Source organism: Acipenser ruthenus, chromosome 10 (assembly GCF_902713425.1).
Source record: "Acipenser ruthenus chromosome 10, fAciRut3.2 maternal haplotype, whole genome shotgun sequence".
In the NCBI taxonomy this organism is placed as follows: Eukaryota; Metazoa; Chordata; class Actinopteri; order Acipenseriformes; family Acipenseridae; genus Acipenser; species Acipenser ruthenus.
In genome coordinates, this window is record NC_081198.1 from 22,971,210 (window position 1) to 22,988,731 (window position 17,522).

At 49.6% G+C, this 17,522-nt stretch overlaps 1 non-coding gene and 3 pseudogenes across 1 annotated transcript; all 4 read right to left on the reverse strand.

Moving 5' to 3' along the window:
• Window positions 1-5,849: 5,849 nt before the first annotated feature.
• On the reverse strand, window positions 5,850-6,004 carry LOC131738763 (U2 spliceosomal RNA; annotated as a pseudogene).
• A 4,980-nt stretch (window positions 6,005-10,984) lies between these two features.
• Window positions 10,985-11,081, reverse strand: LOC131738813 (U2 spliceosomal RNA; annotated as a pseudogene).
• A 611-nt stretch (window positions 11,082-11,692) lies between these two features.
• On the reverse strand, window positions 11,693-11,883 carry LOC131738278 (U2 spliceosomal RNA). Its single transcript, XR_009329842.1, has one exon. It is a non-coding gene; the product is annotated as a U2 spliceosomal RNA (small nuclear RNA).
• A 596-nt stretch (window positions 11,884-12,479) lies between these two features.
• LOC131738769 (U2 spliceosomal RNA) lies at window positions 12,480-12,634 on the reverse strand (annotated as a pseudogene).
• Between the last annotated feature and the right edge of the window lie 4,888 nt (window positions 12,635-17,522).

Here is a 17,522-nt window from a genome sequence, read left to right on the forward strand (position 1 = left end):
CCGGCAAGATATTTAGTTACAGCCTTGTATTCCCAGGAGGCCAATTTTGCTTTATCTAAGCCCAATTTATATATAGTGTCCCTTAAGGTTCTATAATACAATGGGGGGTCCCAGGAGTACGGCACGGTGTTATCAATAGTGCAGAGGCCCAAGGCCCTGAGACAGGTGGCAAAATAGAAACGATTCATGTAACATACCTTCCTGTCCAGGGCCTGGATGTTCTTGATAGTTTGCGTGAGCCCCTGCACTCGGGTGAGCTGCACAACGTCCGGGACCCCCTTACCTCCCTTCTTGTCGGCTTTACTCAGGGTGGCTCGTTTTACCCTCTCCATCTTGCTGCCCCAGATAAAGCGGTGGATAATGCGGTCCACCACTTTTTTGGTGGTCCTGTCTGGGGGAAAGATTTTTCCTACATAAGAGAGGATGGGGAACAGTATAGACTTGGTTATTAATACTCTACCCGTCATTGTTAAGGATCTTGTGCTCCATCCGCCAATCTTTTTACGGACCTGGTTAATGGCCGCCGTCCAGCTCTGGGCCCCCGAGCTATTGTTCTCGAAAATGAGGCCCAGAATCTTGATTTTGTCCTTTTTGACAGGGTACATGTCCGACAGTTCCCTATCTACCTGCCAATTTTTAGACACGTAGACTTCGCTCTTGGACTTATTAATCACTGCCCTGGTCACCGTGCAGTACTTCCCAAGGATATTACTAATCCGAGGTACCGACGATGTGTTGGTGCAAATGAGTGACACATCGTCCATATATGCTGTTGTTTTGACCTGGACCCCGTTGGATCCAGGCAGCTGGAAACCAGTTATATTGGTATCCCTACGAATTGCCTGCAGGAGGGGTTCAATGCACACGACATATAGCAGTGGGGATAGTGGGCAACCCTGTCTGACCCCTGACTGGATAGATATTTTACCAGTCAGGTGCCTGTTCACCAAGACTCGGGTACTAATGTTTGTATATATGGTTTTAACCCACTCCCTAAGTCCAGGAGCGAATTTCATCTGGTCCATCACTTTGTACATATATTCATGGCTTACCCTATCGAACGCCTTCTCCTGGTCAAGGTTGAACAGGCAGAGGGGATGGTTCCGTTCTCTAGAATAAGCCAGAATGTCCCTTGTTAACATTAAAATATCCGTGATGGACCTCCCTGGGACGCCACAAGCCTGGTCGGGGCCAATGACCAAAGGGAGGTGTACTTGTAGCCGGAGCATCAGAGCTTTGGCTAGTATCTTGTAATCCACGCAAAGGAGGCTGATTGGGCGCCAATTCCGTAGATCTTTAACTTCCCCTTTCTTATGAAGGAGAGTAATTACACTCTCCCGCATAGAAGGGCCCAACCGCTTCTCCCTGTAGACCGCTCTGTAGACCTCCGCTAAATGGACTTTTAGCATGTCCCAAAAAAGATGGTAATACTCACCCGGGATGCCATCTGGACCTGGCGTCTTACCGGTGTTCATGGTCTTAACCGCCTGGGTGAGCTCCTCCAGCGTGAGTTCTGGGTCCTTCTCCTCCTCCTCGTCGTCCCGCACTGAGTCAGGCTCCAACTGGCTCAGGAACCACTCTATCAGGGTGTCATCTGTAGCTTTGATGTTATATAGGTCCCTATAGAAGTTCTCTACCACTTTTTTCACTCCCTCACTATCCTCTACTATCCTCCCCCTGCTGTCGAGCATGGAGGACATCAAGTGCCGCTTCTCCCTCGTTTTCTGGAAGAAGAAGCGAGTACACTTTTCGTCTTCCTCCATTTTTTGCACTTTTGCATTGTGCATGACCTTTCGTTGTTCCTCCCTACAAAGCACTGAAAGATCTAGCTTGGTCTGGGCTATCTCGTCGCTTACAGGGAACCCCCGAAGCTGAAGCAGGCTCAGACGCTGGAGGGCAGCATTCAGGTGTTTATATTTGGCCCTCCTTTCTTTTGCTTTCCTCTTGCCTGCTGCTATGAAATAACCCTTAGTTCTGATTTTGACCATCTCCCACCACTCTATAGGGGAGTTGAATAGGTCACGCAAAGTGGTCCACTCAACAAGCCTGCTCTTATAGGCTGCAGCTATGGAGGGGTCATCGAGTAAGGAGGTGTTTAATTTCCAGACCCCTGACCCCATCTGGGAGGTCTGAGGGACCTGCAATGTTACCTGCAGGAGCCTATGGTCAGAGAAGAAGACGGCCTGGGTGTCTACTGCCGTCTTCGTAAGGGAGCTGGTATGCAGGACGAGATCTATACGGGAGAAGGAGGTCCCAGATGAGCTCACCCAGGTAAAGGGAGGCACCAGGTCCTTACCTGCATCACACAGGGAGAAATCAGATATTACGGAGGACAAAACTCTACTAGAGCGGTCGTTGCGTGGCCTGCTCCGGTCTACGTCCCTCAGAGCACAATTGAAGTCACCTGACACGATGACGGGTACGTTCCCCAGCAGGAGTGGACGCAGCTGTGGAAAAAATTGAACTCTTTCGTTTTGGTTAGTGGGTGCGTAGACATTGACCAGTCTGAGGGGAGTTTTGTTGTATGTCACATCCACGCTCAGAATTCTACCAGGTTCTACCTCCCTGCTGCTGCGGGAGGTAATAAATGGGTTTTTAAACAGGATACCTACTCCGTCGGCTCTGGCTATGTTGGAGCCCGACCAGAAGGAGTCCCCCAGGGTCCAACTCTCCTTCAGGTCCCTATAATCAGGGCTCGACGAAATACCACACTCCTGCAGAAAGATGAGATCTGCTTTCAAGTTAGCTAGATAGTTTAGTACATCAAATCTTTTTTGTGTCTCCCTGATGCTCCTGACATTAACAGACACACATATCAGGGCCATCAGGGTAGCTAACAAGAAAAGGAGTCGCTGCGTCCACCCCATAGCGACTATGATTGGGAGGTCGGGACACTCTTCCTACTCTTAGCTCTACGCTTGCTTCGAGGGGGCTTGGGCTTATTTGCAACTCCCATCACCCCTGAGAAGGTACTCACTGCTGCCTCGTCCAAGAAGGCACCGTCTTTATATGCACAGTACGTGGAGTTGTTGGGGCTATTCAACTCCCCACAAGGTAAGTCTGGTGGAACTTGCTCAGGGCCCCTCGGAACGTGTGGGTCAGCTTTGTCCTGGGGGGGGTTATGACAGACAGCATTCTTTGGCTGTTACCGTCTGTTGAATTGGAGCTGTTAGCAGACTTCTGGCTTACCGCGTCCAGGGGTATTCCCATGTCCTCCAGTGCTGTATCTAGGAGGACCTCTAGGGGGCCCCTGGTTTTGCCCATACAAGGGAGGGGGTCAAGGATGCTTTGAAGGGAGGCCCTTCGCTTGAAGAGGGTCATTGCTACCGAGGTACTGCTGGTCAGGGAAGGTGTTGACCCCGACCTCTCCCTCGGTGCATTAGTGAACACCTCTTCTGCAAGGTGTGCTAGGGTTTGTGCCAACGACTGGGAAGGCTGGCTGGGGATGCCCTGGCTGGCTGCTACCTGCCCACTAGGCGGCAGTGTAGCCGTCCCACTCGCCTCCGTCTCTGCCTGCGAGGGCAAGACTGGGGACTTTGTGTGGACATTAGCTGGTTTTGGATCTATGGGGGCCACCTGCAACTTGCTGTCTTTGATCCTGATCTCCTTTCTTTCCCCCCCCCTCGTCTCTACCCTTTCTTTTCCCCACCCTCTGCTGGTTCTTCACTCCCTTCCCCTCCTTCTCACTCTCACTTTCACTGTCGCTTTCGCTTTCCTCCCCCACGGACTCAATCCTTATGGCGTCATAACGAGAGCCGAGGGGGAGTGCTGGCGCTGAGAGGGCCCTACTCAGGGGGGGGCCGCTGCTGGGTCCGGGCTCCCTCCCTGCCTCGTGTTCTGCATCAGAGGAGCTACTGGAGGAGCTAGTGGAGTGGCTGTTGTACTCTCTCTCTGGGCTGGGGGAAGGGGTCCTCGTAAAACGGGACATGTCTCGGGGGCGGGGGGGTGAGGGGGGTGCTGGTGATGATGGTGGTGCTGGAGTCTGGGTCTTGGATACTGTTGGTGGTGATGTGGACTGATCTTTGTTACTTGCTCCCTCTTCCTGCTCAGGCCTAGGCTTGTTCATGTTTGCCTTGCTGGCTCTGGCCATGTTGGCATAGGAAGAGGGGCAGTCCTTAAACAGGTGCCCCTTCTTTCCACACAAATTGCACTGCCTCTCTTCTCTGCAGTGGCTGGTCTCGTGGGGGGCGCCGCAGTTCCTGCACTTGACTACAGTACACGCGGCCGTCAGGTGTCCTAATTCCCCACATTTCCTGCAGAGTTTTGGCATCCCATTATAGAATACCAGCCCTCTGTTGGGCCCTAACACTATGGAGTTTGGAATGTGGCGGACGCCTCCAATGCCCGATGGATCAACATTAAGGCGTACCAGCCACTTTCTGGCTCCTGTCCAAACCCCATCTTCATCTGTAATTTTCCTCCCTTCTGATGACACCCTCCCATAGCGGTTAAGCCATGTTGTAATATCATAGTCGCTAACAGCCTCATTGAAAAATTGGACAGTAACAACTTTCATTTCTCTGTCTGTCAGTGCATCCACACAAAATTCTTTGTATGGAGCGAGATATTTATTCTCCCCCCAAAAGGACCACATTTCTTGTAACTTTTGGGGGTTCCTAAAACTGACCTCAAACACTTCCTTAAGCCCTGGCAATTTCACCAAACAATTCAAGTCAGAAGGGGAAAAACCCATACCCCTCTGAAGAATGGTCCGGCTGAACTCCAGTCTCGTCAGTCCTGGTTCCGTTTCATCTTGCTTGTTTCTTGTGAAGCGCACCGCATTGTGCCTCCTGGTTTCCTGGGTTGGCCGGAACGCCATCCTTCAGCTGGCTCCTCCGATTGGGGTGGGAGAAGCCTCTGGACGTCCGGGTTGTCTCTCTCTACGGAAAAGAGACAACGTAAGCAGCAAATCTGGGCAGTTGAAGGAACTATTACTTTAGTCCCTGAGGAGATGGTCGCCTCGCAAGAGGGACCCCCTCCCCAGGTGAACGGTGTCCTTCCCTGGCGGAGTAGGGGGCGCTGCTTGGCACCGAGACCACGTAGGAAGAATCGTGGCTGTGACGCCTCCTCGGGGTCCGGGGCCGCCCTCTGCTCCTCCCAGATGGCGCCCTCTGCTGGGCGCCTGCTGCTCTCTCGGTCTGGATCTCGATTACAATCAAGGGCTGGGGATGAGGTCGTCTAGGTCATCAAAGGGTCCTCAAAGGTCGTCTGGATGGTAGGTCCTCCTTCTCTCTAACTCCAGGAACGTCTGAAAAAGCCGGAACCGCCTGAAAAAGAAAAAAACGGGAACCGCCTGAAAAAGAAAAAACTGCTCTCAACAGTCAACAAAATCTTGAAAGACCCTCGGCCTGGATTGGGCAAGCCAAAACCAGACTGAGCATTAGTCTTCCAAAAAGTTGCCGAGCTGAAGAAAGCCAGTCAAAAATAAAAAAAATTCTGTTCCTCCTCACCCGAACAAACCTCTCACAGACCCTCGGAGGGAGCGGGTAATGCCACTACCCTCTAAGCCTTAGTCTTAGAAAGATTTATTCGAACTGTAGAGAAGCCAGAGTATATGGCTGGCTAAGAAGGACCTGGCATAGGGACATGTTCCACCACACTTGTCTGGTTAGCTGCATGCTCCCAGGAAACAAACTGCTGCTGTCTACATCATCACCACATGTGAATAAAAGAAAGAAAGACAGCAAGAAAGAAAGAGAGAAAGAAAGAGAAAGAAAGAAAGAGAAAAAGAAAAAAAAAGAAGTAAAACGGCGGGAAAACTTGCATCAACACTGGCACTCTCCCTCCAGCAGGGGTAGACAAAATGCTCACAGGAGAGATCCAGATCTGACTTTGACCAACGTTAGAGAAAGGTGTGCACCGTTCCCGGAGGAACTACAATACCGGGCCGATGCGTGGAGTGGACGGAGCAAGCCCCTGTTCCATCTCCCGATTCCAAAAATCAATTTAATATATGGTCCCCTGATAGGGGACGTATCAGATATTAATACTCTTTTATTGAGATTTTACATTTTTTACATTTACACCCATTCGTTTTTTTCATTCATTTTACATTTCTTTTAAAGATGACATTCATGCATACAGACATACATTTTGTTTTAAAAGCATTTAAAATACATTTAAAAACACCAAGACAATTGTGCTTTGTACATGGTTAAAACAGACACAGATTAAAATCAACATGAAAAAAACCTGTGCTGTTTTAAAAGTGACTGGAAAAAAAGAACCATCTATAAAAAACCAGTGCTTGTGAGGGCCGGGGAGTGCTCTCTAAAAGGTTCAAAAGTGAACATAAAACTAGATCTAAAACAGGGACAGGGGAAAAGGGACAGTGTATAAAACAGTGAGTTAAAATTCTAAAATTTTAAAACACTTAAAATGTAACTTTTAATAGTTTACATTAAAAATCTTAAAGATACATAAAACAAAACAAAACAAAATCAAATAAAACATTCAACGTAAATCAAATAAAAGTCCATAAAACTGAAACAAAAGACTACATAAAACCAGGGCACCGTTGAAAAACGGTCATGCCAGCTAAAAAGGGCGGAATGCTGGCATGACAAAATAAATAAAAGGCTTAGCGGTGCCCCATAGTCCCGCTCCTAGGAGCTAGCGGTTCCAGTTTTTTCCTTTATTCCATCTTCACGTCCTGAAGTCCGGCGATCCTCCACTCCGCGCAGGCCTTGTCCTTCCCGAGGGTCCGGATGTCCAGAATTACAAAGTCCTTGATAAGAGTTTGTGCCCTTCTGGTCGTGGTGATAGTGTCTAGCTCCTGCTTGTGATAGACACAGACGTTACGGCCTTCCCACAGGATCTGCTTGACAACATTGATGACACGCCAAACGCACTTAGCTGTGCTGGTAGTGATTCCTCCCGCAGGCCCATAGAGCACAGTCTCAGCGGTCATCTTGGCCGTGTCAGCAAACCTGTTTAGGAAGACAGAGACAGAGAGCCAGACACTGCCAGCCACATCACATTCCCAGAAGATATGGGCTGGTGTTTCTCTCTTGCGGCACTTTGCATAGGGGCATGTTTCTACTTGGGCTAGTCCCCTCCTGAACATGAACGCTCGAGTGGGGAGTGCACTGTGGACGGTGTTCCATGCTATATCCTTCTGGACATTACTGAGGCAGCTGTGAGACACATTCTCCCAGATTTTTTGGCTTTGGGTGAGGGAGAAAGTAGCTACTTTTTTCAATTTCCTGGGAACCGGCAAGATATTTAGTTACAGCCTTGTATTCCCAGGAGGCCAATTTTGCTTTATCTAAGCCCAATTTATATATAGTGTCCCTTAAGGTTCTATAATACAATGGGGGGTCCCAGGAGTACGGCACGGTGTTATCAATAGTGCAGAGGCCCAAGGCCCTGAGACAGGTGGCAAAATAGAAACGATTCATGTAACATACCTTCCTGTCCAGGGCCTGGATGTTCTTGATAGTTTGCGTGAGCCCCTGCACTCGGGTGAGCTGCACAACGTCCGGGACCCCCTTACCTCCCTTCTTGTCGGCTTTACTCAGGGTGGCTCGTTTTACCCTCTCCATCTTGCTGCCCCAGATAAAGCGGTGGATAATGCGGTCCACCACTTTTTTGGTGGTCCTGTCTGGGGGAAAGATTTTTCCTACATAAGAGAGGATGGGGAACAGTATAGACTTGGTTATTAATACTCTACCCGTCATTGTTAAGGATCTTGTGCTCCATCCGCCAATCTTTTTACGGACCTGGTTAATGGCCGCCGTCCAGCTCTGGGCCCCCGAGCTATTGTTCTCGAAAATGAGGCCCAGAATCTTGATTTTGTCCTTTTTGACAGGGTACATGTCCGACAGTTCCCTATCTACCTGCCAATTTTTAGACACGTAGACTTCGCTCTTGGACTTATTAATCACTGCCCAGGTCGCCGTGCAGTACTTCCCAAGGATATTACTAATCCGAGGTACCGACGATGTGTTGGTGCAAATGAGTGACACATCGTCCATATATGCTGTTGTTTTGACCTGGACCCCGTTGGATCCAGGCAGCTGGAAACCAGTTATATTGGTATCCCTACTAATTGCCTGCAGGAGGGGTTCAATGCACACGACATATAGCAGTGGGGATAGTGGGCAACCCTGTCTGACCCCTGACTGGATAGATATTTTACCAGTCAGGTGCCTGTTCACCAAGACTCGGGTACTAATGTTTGTATAGATGGTTTTAACCCACCCCCTAAGTCCAGGAGCAAATTTCATCTGGTCCATCACTTTGTACATATATTCATGGCTTATCCTATCGAACGCCTTCTCCTGGTCAAGGTTGAACAGGCAGAGGGGATGGTTCCGTTCTCTAGAATAAGCCAGAATGTCCCTTGTTAACATTAAAATATCCGTGATGGACCTCCCTGGGACGCCACAAGCCTGGTCGGGGCCAATGACCAAAGGGAGGTGTACTTGTAGCCGGAGCATCAGAGCTTTGGCTAGTATCTTGTAATCCACGCAAAGGAGGCTGATTGGGCGCCAATTCCGTAGATCTTTAACTTCCCCTTTCTTATGAAGGAGAGTAATTACACTCTCCCGCATAGAAGGGCCCAACCGCTTCTCCCTGTAGACCGCTCTGTAGACCTCCGCTAAATGGACTTTTAGCGTGTCCCAAAAAAGATGGTAATACTCACCCGGGATGCCATCTGGACCTGGCGTCTTACCGGTGTTCATGGTCTTAACCGCCTGGGTGAGCTCCTCCAGCGTGAGTTCTGGGTCCTTCTCCTCCTCCTCGTCGTCCTGCACTGAGTCAGGCTCCAACTGGCTCAGGAGCCACTCTATCAGGGTGTCATCTGTAGCTTTGATGTTATACAGGTCCCTATAGAAGTTCTCTACCACTTTTTTCACTCCCTCACTATCCTCTACTATCCTCCCCCTGCTGTCGAGCATGGAGGACATCAAGTGCCGCTTCTCCCTCGTTTTCTGGAAGAAGAAGCGAGTACACTTTTCGTCTTCCTCCATTTTTTGCACTTTTGCATTGTGCATGACCTTTCGTTGTTCCTCCCTACAAAGCACTGAAAGATCTAGCTTGGTCTGGGCTATCTCGTCGCTTACAGGGAACCCCCGAAGCTGAAGCAGGCTCAGACGCTGGAGGGCAGCATTCAGGTATTTATATTTGGCCCTCCTTTCTTTTGCTTTCCTCTTGCCTGCTGCTATGAAATAACCCTTAGTTCTGATTTTGACCATCTCCCACCACTCTATAGGGGAGTTGAATAGGTCACGCAAAGTGGTCCACTCAACAAGCCTGCTCTTATAGGCTGCAGCTATGGAGGGGTCATCGAGTAAGGAGGTGTTTAATTTCCAGACCCCTGACCCCATCTGGGAGGTCTGAGGGACCTGCAATGTTACCTGCAGGAGCCTATGGTCAGAGAAGAAGACGGCCTGGGTGTCTACTGCCGTCTTCGTAAGGGAGCTGGTATGCAGGACGAGATCTATACGGGAGAAGGAGGTCCCAGATGAGCTCACCCAGGTAAAGGGAGGCACCAGGTCCTTACCTGCATCACACAGGGAGAAATCAGATATTACGGAGGACAAAACTCTACTAGAGCGGTCGTTGCGTGGCCTGCTCCGGTCTACGTCCCTCAGAGCACAATTGAAGTCACCTGACACGATGACGGGTACGTTCCCCAGCAGGAGTGGACGCAGCTGTGGAAAAAATTGAACTCTTTCGTTTTGGTTAGTGGGTGCGTAGACATTGACCAGTCTGAGGGGAGTGTTGTTGTATGTCACATCCACGCTCAGAATTCTACCAGGTTCTACCTCCCTGCTGCTGCGGGAGGTAATAAATGGGTTTTTAAACAGGATACCTACTCCGTCGGCTCTGGCTATGTTGGAGCCCGACCAAATACCACACTCCTGCAGAAAGATGAGATCTGCTTTCAAGTTAGCTAGATAGTTTAGTACATCAAATCTTTTTTGTGTCTCCCTGATGCTCCTGACATTAACAGACACACATATCAGGGCCATCAGGGTAGCTAACAAGAAAAGGAGTCGCTGCGTCCACCCCATAGCGACTATGATTGGGAGGTCGGGACACTCTTCCTACTCTTAGCTCTACGCTTGCTTCGAGGGGGCTTGGGCTTATTTGCAACTCCCATCACCCCTGAGAAGGTACTCACTGCTGCCTCGTCCAAGAAGGCACCGTCTTTATATGCACAGTACGTGGAGTTGTTGGGGCTATTCAACTCCCCACAAGGTAAGTCTGGTGGAACTTGCTCAGGGCCCCTCGGAACGTGTGGGTCAGCTTTGTCCTGGGGGGGGTTATGACAGACAGCATTCTTTGGCTGTTACCGTCTGTTGAGTTGGAGCTGTTAGCAGACTTCTGGCTTACCGCGTCCAGGGGTATTCCCATGTCCTCCAGTGCTGTATCTAGGAGGACCTCTAGGGGGCCCCTGGTTTTGCCCATACAAGGGAGGGGGTCAAGGATGCTTTGAAGGGAGGCCCTTCGCTTGAAGAGGGTCATTGCTACCGAGGTACTGCTGGTCAGGGAAGGTGTTGACCCCGACCTCTCCCTCGGTGCATTAGTGAACACCTCTTCTGCGAGGTGTGCTAGGGTTTGTGCCAACGACTGGGAAGGCTGGCTGGGGATGCCCTGGCTGGCTGCTACCTGCCCACTAGGCGGCAGTGTAGCCGTCCCACTCGCCTCCGTCTCTGCCTGCGAGGGCAAGACTGGGGACTTTGTGTGGACATTAGCTGGTTTTGGATTTATGGGGGCCACCTGCAACTTGCTGTCTTTGATCCTGATCTTCTTTCTTTTCCCCCCCTCGTCTCTACCCTTTCTTTTCCCCACCCTCTGCTGGTTCTTCACTCCCTTCCCCTCCTTCTCACTCTCACTTTCACTGTCGCTTTCGCTTTCCTCCCCCACGGACTCAATCCTTATGGCGTCATAACGAGAGCCGACGGGGAGTGCTGGCGCTGAGAGGGCCCTACTCAGGGGGGGGCCGCTGCTGGGTCCGGGCTCCCTCCCTGCCTCGTGTTCTGCATCAGAGGAGCTACTGGAGGAGCTAGATATTAAACTGATAAGAACAGATACTACACTTGATCTTAGCCAAAAGGCCGAGAAGCGATGGCGACTTGGCCCTTGCCCGGGGCCCCCCAGCCCGGACGGCACAGGGGGATTCAAAGGTGGGTGCAAAATTCCAAGCACAAGCAGACCCCCAAAAAACGGGCTGCTGCTTCCAGAGGGGAAATGTGCAATTTAAGCAGGAGGGAACAAAACAAAGCAAAAACACACACATAACACCAAAAACAAAACATAAACTGGCGGAGTGCGTCTTACAAATAGTCATGCCAAGCTGCTATGCTGTGCAAGGTGCCTTGGGTAACTACAACTGTGCCTCGCTGGCTGGCTGGCTAAGAAGGACCTGGCATAGGGACATGTTCCACCACACTTGTCTGGTTAGCTGCATGCTCCCAGGAAACAACCTGCTGCTGTCTACATCATCACCACATGTGAATAAAAGAAAGAAAGACAGCAAGAAAGAAAGAGAGAAAGAAAGAGAGAAAGAGAGAAAGAAAGAGAGAAAGAAAGAAAGAGAGAAAGAAAGAAAGAGAGAAAGAAAAAAAAAAGAAGTAAAACGGCGGGAAAACTTGCATCAACACTGGCACTCTCCCTCCAGCAGGGGTAGACAAAATGCTCACAGGAGAGATCCAGATCTGACTTTGACCAACGTTAGAGAAAGGTGTGCACCGTTCCCGGAGGTACTGCAATACCGGGCCGATGCGTGGAGTGGACGGAGCAAGCCCCTGTTCCATCTCCCGATTCCAAAAATCAATTTAATATATGGTCCCCTGATAGGGGACGTATCAGATATTAAACTGATAAGAACAGATACTACACTTGATCTTAGCTAAAAGGCCGAGAAGCGATGGCGACTTGGCCCTTGCCCGGGGCCCCCCAGCCCGGACGGCACAGGGGGATTCAAAGGTGGGTGCAAAATTCCAAGCACAAGCAGACCCCCAAAAAACGGGCTGCTGCTTCCAGAGGGGAAATGTGCAATTTAAGCAGGAGGAAACAAAACAAAGCAAAAACACACACATAACACCAAAAACAAAACATAAACTGGCGGAGTGCGTCTTACAAATAGTCATGCCAAGCTGCTATGCTGTGCAAGGTGCCTTGGGTAACTACAACTGTGCCTCGCTGGCTGGCTGGCTTGCTAAGAAGGTCCTGGCATAGGGACATGTTCCACCACACTTGTCTGGTTAGCTGCATGCTCCCAGGAAACAACCTGCTGCTGTCTACATCATCACCACATGTGAATAAAAGAAAGAAAGACAGCAAGAAAGAAAGAGAGAAAGAAAGAGAGAAAGAGAGAAAGAAAGAGAGAAAGAAAGAAAGAGAAAGAAAAAAAAAGAAGTAAAACGGCGGGAAAACTTGCATCAACACTGGCACTCTCCCTCCAGCAGGGGTAGACAAAATGCTAACAGGAGAGATCCAGATCTGACTTTGACCAACGTTAGAGAAAGGTGTGCACCGTTCCCAGAGGTACTGCAATACCGGGCCGATGCGTGGAGTGGACGGAGCAAGCCCCTGTTCCATCTCCCGATTCAAAAAATCAATTTAATATATGGTCCCCTGATAGGGGACGTATCAGATATTAATACTCTTTTATTGAGATTTTACATTTTTTTACATTTACACCCATTCGTTTTTTTCATTCATTTTACATTTCTTTTAAAGATGACATTCATGCATACAGACATACATTTTGTTTTAAAAGCATTTGAAATACATTTAAGAACACCAAGACAATTGTGCTTTGTACATGGTTAAAACAGACACAGATTAAAATCAACATGAAAAAAACCTGTGCTGTTTTAAAAGTGACTGGAAAAAAAGAACCATCTATAAAAAACCAGTGCTTGTGAGGGCCGGGGAGTGCTCTCTAAAAAGGTTCAAAAGTGAACATAAAACTAGATCTAAAACAGGGACAGGGGAAAAGGGACAGTGTGTAAAACAGTGCGTTAAAATTCTAAAATTTTAAAACACTTAAAATGTAACTTTTAATAGTTTACATTAAAAATCTTAAAGATACATAAAACAAAACAAAATCAAATAAAACATTCAACGTAAATCAAATAAAAGTCCATAAAACTGAAACAAAAAGACTACATAAAACCAGGGCACCGTTGAAAAACGGTCATGCCAGCTAAAAAGGGCGGAATGCTGGCATGACAAAATAAATAAAAGGCTTAGCGGTGCCCCGTAGTCCCGCTCCTAGGAGCTAGCGGTTCCAGTTTTTTCCCTTTATTCCATCTTCACGTCCTGAAGTCCGGCGATCCTCCACTCCACGCAGGCCTTGTCCTTCCCGAGGGTCTGGATGTCCAGAATTACAAAGTCCTTGATAAGAGTTTGTGCCCTTCTGGTCGTGGTGATAGTGTCTAGCTCCTGCTTGTGATAGACACAGACGTTACGGCCTTCCCACAGGATCTGCTTGACAACATTGATGACACGCCAAACGCACTTAGCTGTGCTGGTAGTGATTCCTCCCGCAGGCCCATAGAGCACAGTCTCAGCGGTCATCTTGGCCGTGTCAGCAAACCTGTTTAGGAAGACAGAGACAGAGAGCCAGACACTGCCAGCCACATCACACTCCCAGAAGATATGGGCTGGTGTTTCTCTCTTGCGGCACTTTGCATAGGGGCATGTTTCTACTTGGGCTAGTCCCCTCCTGAACATGAACGCTCGAGTGGGGAGTGCACTGTGGACGGTGTTCCATGCTATATCCTTCTGGACATTACTGAGGCAGCTGTGAGACACATTCTCCCAGATTTTTTGGCTTTGGGTGAGGGAGAAAGTAGCTACTTTTTCAATTTCCTGGGAACCGGCAAGATATTTAGTTACAGCCTTGTATTCCCAGGAGGCCAATTTTGCTTTATCTAAGCCCAATTTATATATAGTGTCCCTTAAGGTTCTATAATACAATGGGGGGTCCCAGGAGTACGGCACGGTGTTATCAATAGTGCAGAGGCCCAAGGCCCTGAGACAGGTGGCAAAATAGAAACGATTCATGTAACATACCTTCCTGTCCAGGGCCTGGATGTTCTTGATAGTTTGCGTGAGCCCCTGCACTCGGGTGAGCTGCACAACGTCCGGGACCCCCTTACCTCCCTTCTTGTCGGCTTTACTCAGGGTGGCTCGCTTTACCCTCTCCATCTTGCTGCCCCAGATAAAGCGGTGGATAATGCGGTCCACCACTTTTTTGGTGGTCCTGTCTGGGGGAAAGATTTTTCCTACATAAGAGAGGATGGGGAACAGTATAGACTTGGTTATTAATACTCTACCCGTCATTGTTAAGGATCTTGTGCTCCATCCGCCAATCTTTTTACGGACCTGGTTAATGGCCGCCGTCCAGCTCTGGGCCCCCGAGCTATTGTTCTCGAAAATGAGGCCCAGAATCTTGATTTTGTCCTTTTTGACAGGGTACATGTCCGACAGTTCCCTATCTACCTGCCAATTTTTAGACACGTAGACTTCGCTCTTGGACTTATTAATCACTGCCCCGGTCGCCGTGCAGTACTTCTCAAGGATATTACTAATCCGAGGTACCGACGATGTGTTGGTGCAAATGAGTGACACATCGTCCATATATGCTGTTGTTTTGACCTGGACCCCGTTGGATCCAGGCAGCTGGAAACCAGTTATATTGGTATCCCTACGAATTGCCTGCAGGAGGGGTTCAATGCACACGACATATAGCAGTGGGGATAGTGGGCAACCCTGTCTGACCCCTGACTGGATAGATATTTTACCAGTCAGGTGCCTGTTCACCAAGACTCGGGTACTAATGTTTGTATATATGCTTTTAACCCACTCCCTAAGTCCAGGAGCGAATTTCATCTGGTCCATCACTTTGTACATATATTCATGGCTTACCCTATCGAACGCCTTCTCCTGGTCAAGGTTGAACAGGCAGAGGGGATGGTTCCGTTCTCTAGAATAAGCCAGAATGTCCCTTGTTAACATTAAAATATCCGTGATGGACCTCCCTGGGACGCCACAAGCCTGGTCAGGGCCAATGACCAAAGGGAGGTGTACTTGTAGCCGGAGCATCAGAGCTTTGGCTAGTATCTTGTAATCCACGCAAAGGAGGCTGATTGGGCGCCAATTCCGTAGATCTTTAACTTCCCCTTTCTTATGAAGGAGAGTAATTACACTCTCCCGCATAGAAGGGCCCAACCGCTTCTCCCTGTAGACCGCTCTGTAGACCTCCGCTAAATAGACTTTTAGCGTGTCCCAAAAAAGATGGTAATACTCACCCGGGATGCCATCTGGACCTGGCGTCTTACCGGTGTTCATGGTCTTAACCGCCTGGGTGAGCTCCTCCAGCGTGAGTTCTGGGTCCTTCTCCTCCTCCTCCTCGTCCCGCACTGAGTCAGGCTCCAACTGGCTCAGGAACCACTCTATCAGGGTGTCATCTGTAGCTTTGATGTTATACAGGTCCCTATAGAAGTTCTCTACCACTTTTTTCACTCCCTCACTATCCTCTACTATCCTCCCCTTGCTGTCGAGCATGGAGGACATCAAGTGCCGCTTCTCCCTCGTTTTCTGGAAGAAGAAGCGAGTACACTTTTCGTCTTCCTCCATTTTTTGCACTTTTGCATTGTGCATGACCTTTCGTTGTTCCTCCCTACAAAGCACTGAAAGATCTAGCTTGGTCTGGGCTATCTCGTCGCTTACAGGGAACCCCCGAAGCTGAAGCAGGCTCAGACGCTGGAGGGCAGCATTCAGGTGTTTATATTTGGCCCTCCTTTCTTTTGCTTTCCTCTTGCCTGCTGCTATGAAATAACCCTTAGTTCTGATTTTGACCATCTCCCACCACTCTATAGGGGAGTTGAATAGGTCACGCAAAGTGGTCCACTCAACAAGCCTGCTCTTATAGGCTGCAGCTATGGAGGGGTCATCGAGTAAGGAGGTGTTTAATTTCCAGACCCCTGACCCCATCTGGGAGGTCTGAGGGACCTGCAATGTTACCTGCAGGAGCCTATGGTCAGAGAAGAAGACGGCCTGGGTGTCTACTGCCGTCTTCGTAAGGGAGCTGGTATGCAGGACGAGATCTATACGGGAGAAGGAGGTCCCAGATGAGCTCACCCAGGTAAAGGGAGGCACCAGGTCCTTACCTGCATCACACAGGGAGAAATCAGATATTACGGAGGACAAAACTCTACTAGAGCGGTCGTTGCGTGGCCTGCTCCGGTCTACGTCCCTCAGAGCACAATTGAAGTCACCTGACACGATGACGGGTACGTTCCCCAGCAGGAGTGGACGCAGCTGTGGAAAAATTTTAACTCTTTCGTTTTGGTTAGTGGGTGCGTAGACATTGACCAGTCTGAGGGGAGTGTTGTTGTATGTCACATCCACGCTCAGAATTCTACCAGGTTCTACCTCCCTGCTGCTGCGGGAGGTAATAAATGGGTTTTTAAACAGGATACCTACTCCGTCGGCTCTGGCTATGTTGGAGCCCGACCAGAAGGAGTCCCCCAGGGTCCAACTCTCCTTCAGGTCCCTATAATCAGGGCTTGACGAAATACCACACTCCTGCAGAAAGATGAGATCTGCTTTCAAGTTAGCTAGATAGTTTAGTACATCAAATCTTTTTTGTGTCTCCCTGATGCTCCTGACATTAACAGACACACATATCAGGGCCATCAGGGTAGCTAACAAGAAAAGGAGTCGCTGTGTCCACCCCATAGCGACTATGATTGGGAGGTCGGGACACTCTTCCTACTCTTAGCTCTACGCTTGCTTCGAGGGGGCTTGGGCTTATTTGCAACTCCCATCACCCCTGAGAAGGTACTCACTGCTGCCTCGTCCAAGAAGGCACCGTCATTGTATGCACAGTACGTGGAATTGTTTGGGCTATTCAACTCCCCACAAGGTAAGTCTGGTGGAACTTGCTCAGGGCCCCTCGGAACGTGTGGGTCAGCTTTGTCCTGGGGGGGGTTATGACAGACAGCATTCTTTGGCTGTTACCGTCTGTTGAATTGGAGCTGTTAGCAGACTTCTGGCTTACCGCGTCCAGGGGTATTCCCATGTCCTCCAGTGCTGTATCTAGGAGGACCTCTAGGGGGCCCCTGGTTTTGCCCATACAAGGGAGGGGGTCAAGGATGCTTTGAAGGGAGGCCCTTCGCTTGAAGAGGGTCATTGCTACCGAGGTACTGCTGGTCAGGGAAGGTGTTGACCCCGACCTCTCCCTCGGTGCATTAGTGAACACCTCTTCTGCGAGGTGTGCTAGGGTTTGTGCCAATGACTGGGAAGGCTGGCTGGGGATGCCCTGGCTGGCTGCTACCTGCCCACTAGGCGGCAGTGTAGCCGTCCCTCTCGCCTCCGTCTCTGCCTGCGAGGGCAAGACTGGGGACTTTGTGTGGACATTAGCTGGTTTTGGATCTATGGGGGCCACCTGCAACTTGCTGTCTTTGATCTTGATCTTCTTTCTTTTCCCCCCCTCGTCTCTACCCTTTCTTTTCCCCACCCTCTGCTGGTTCTTCACTCCCTTCCCCTCCTTC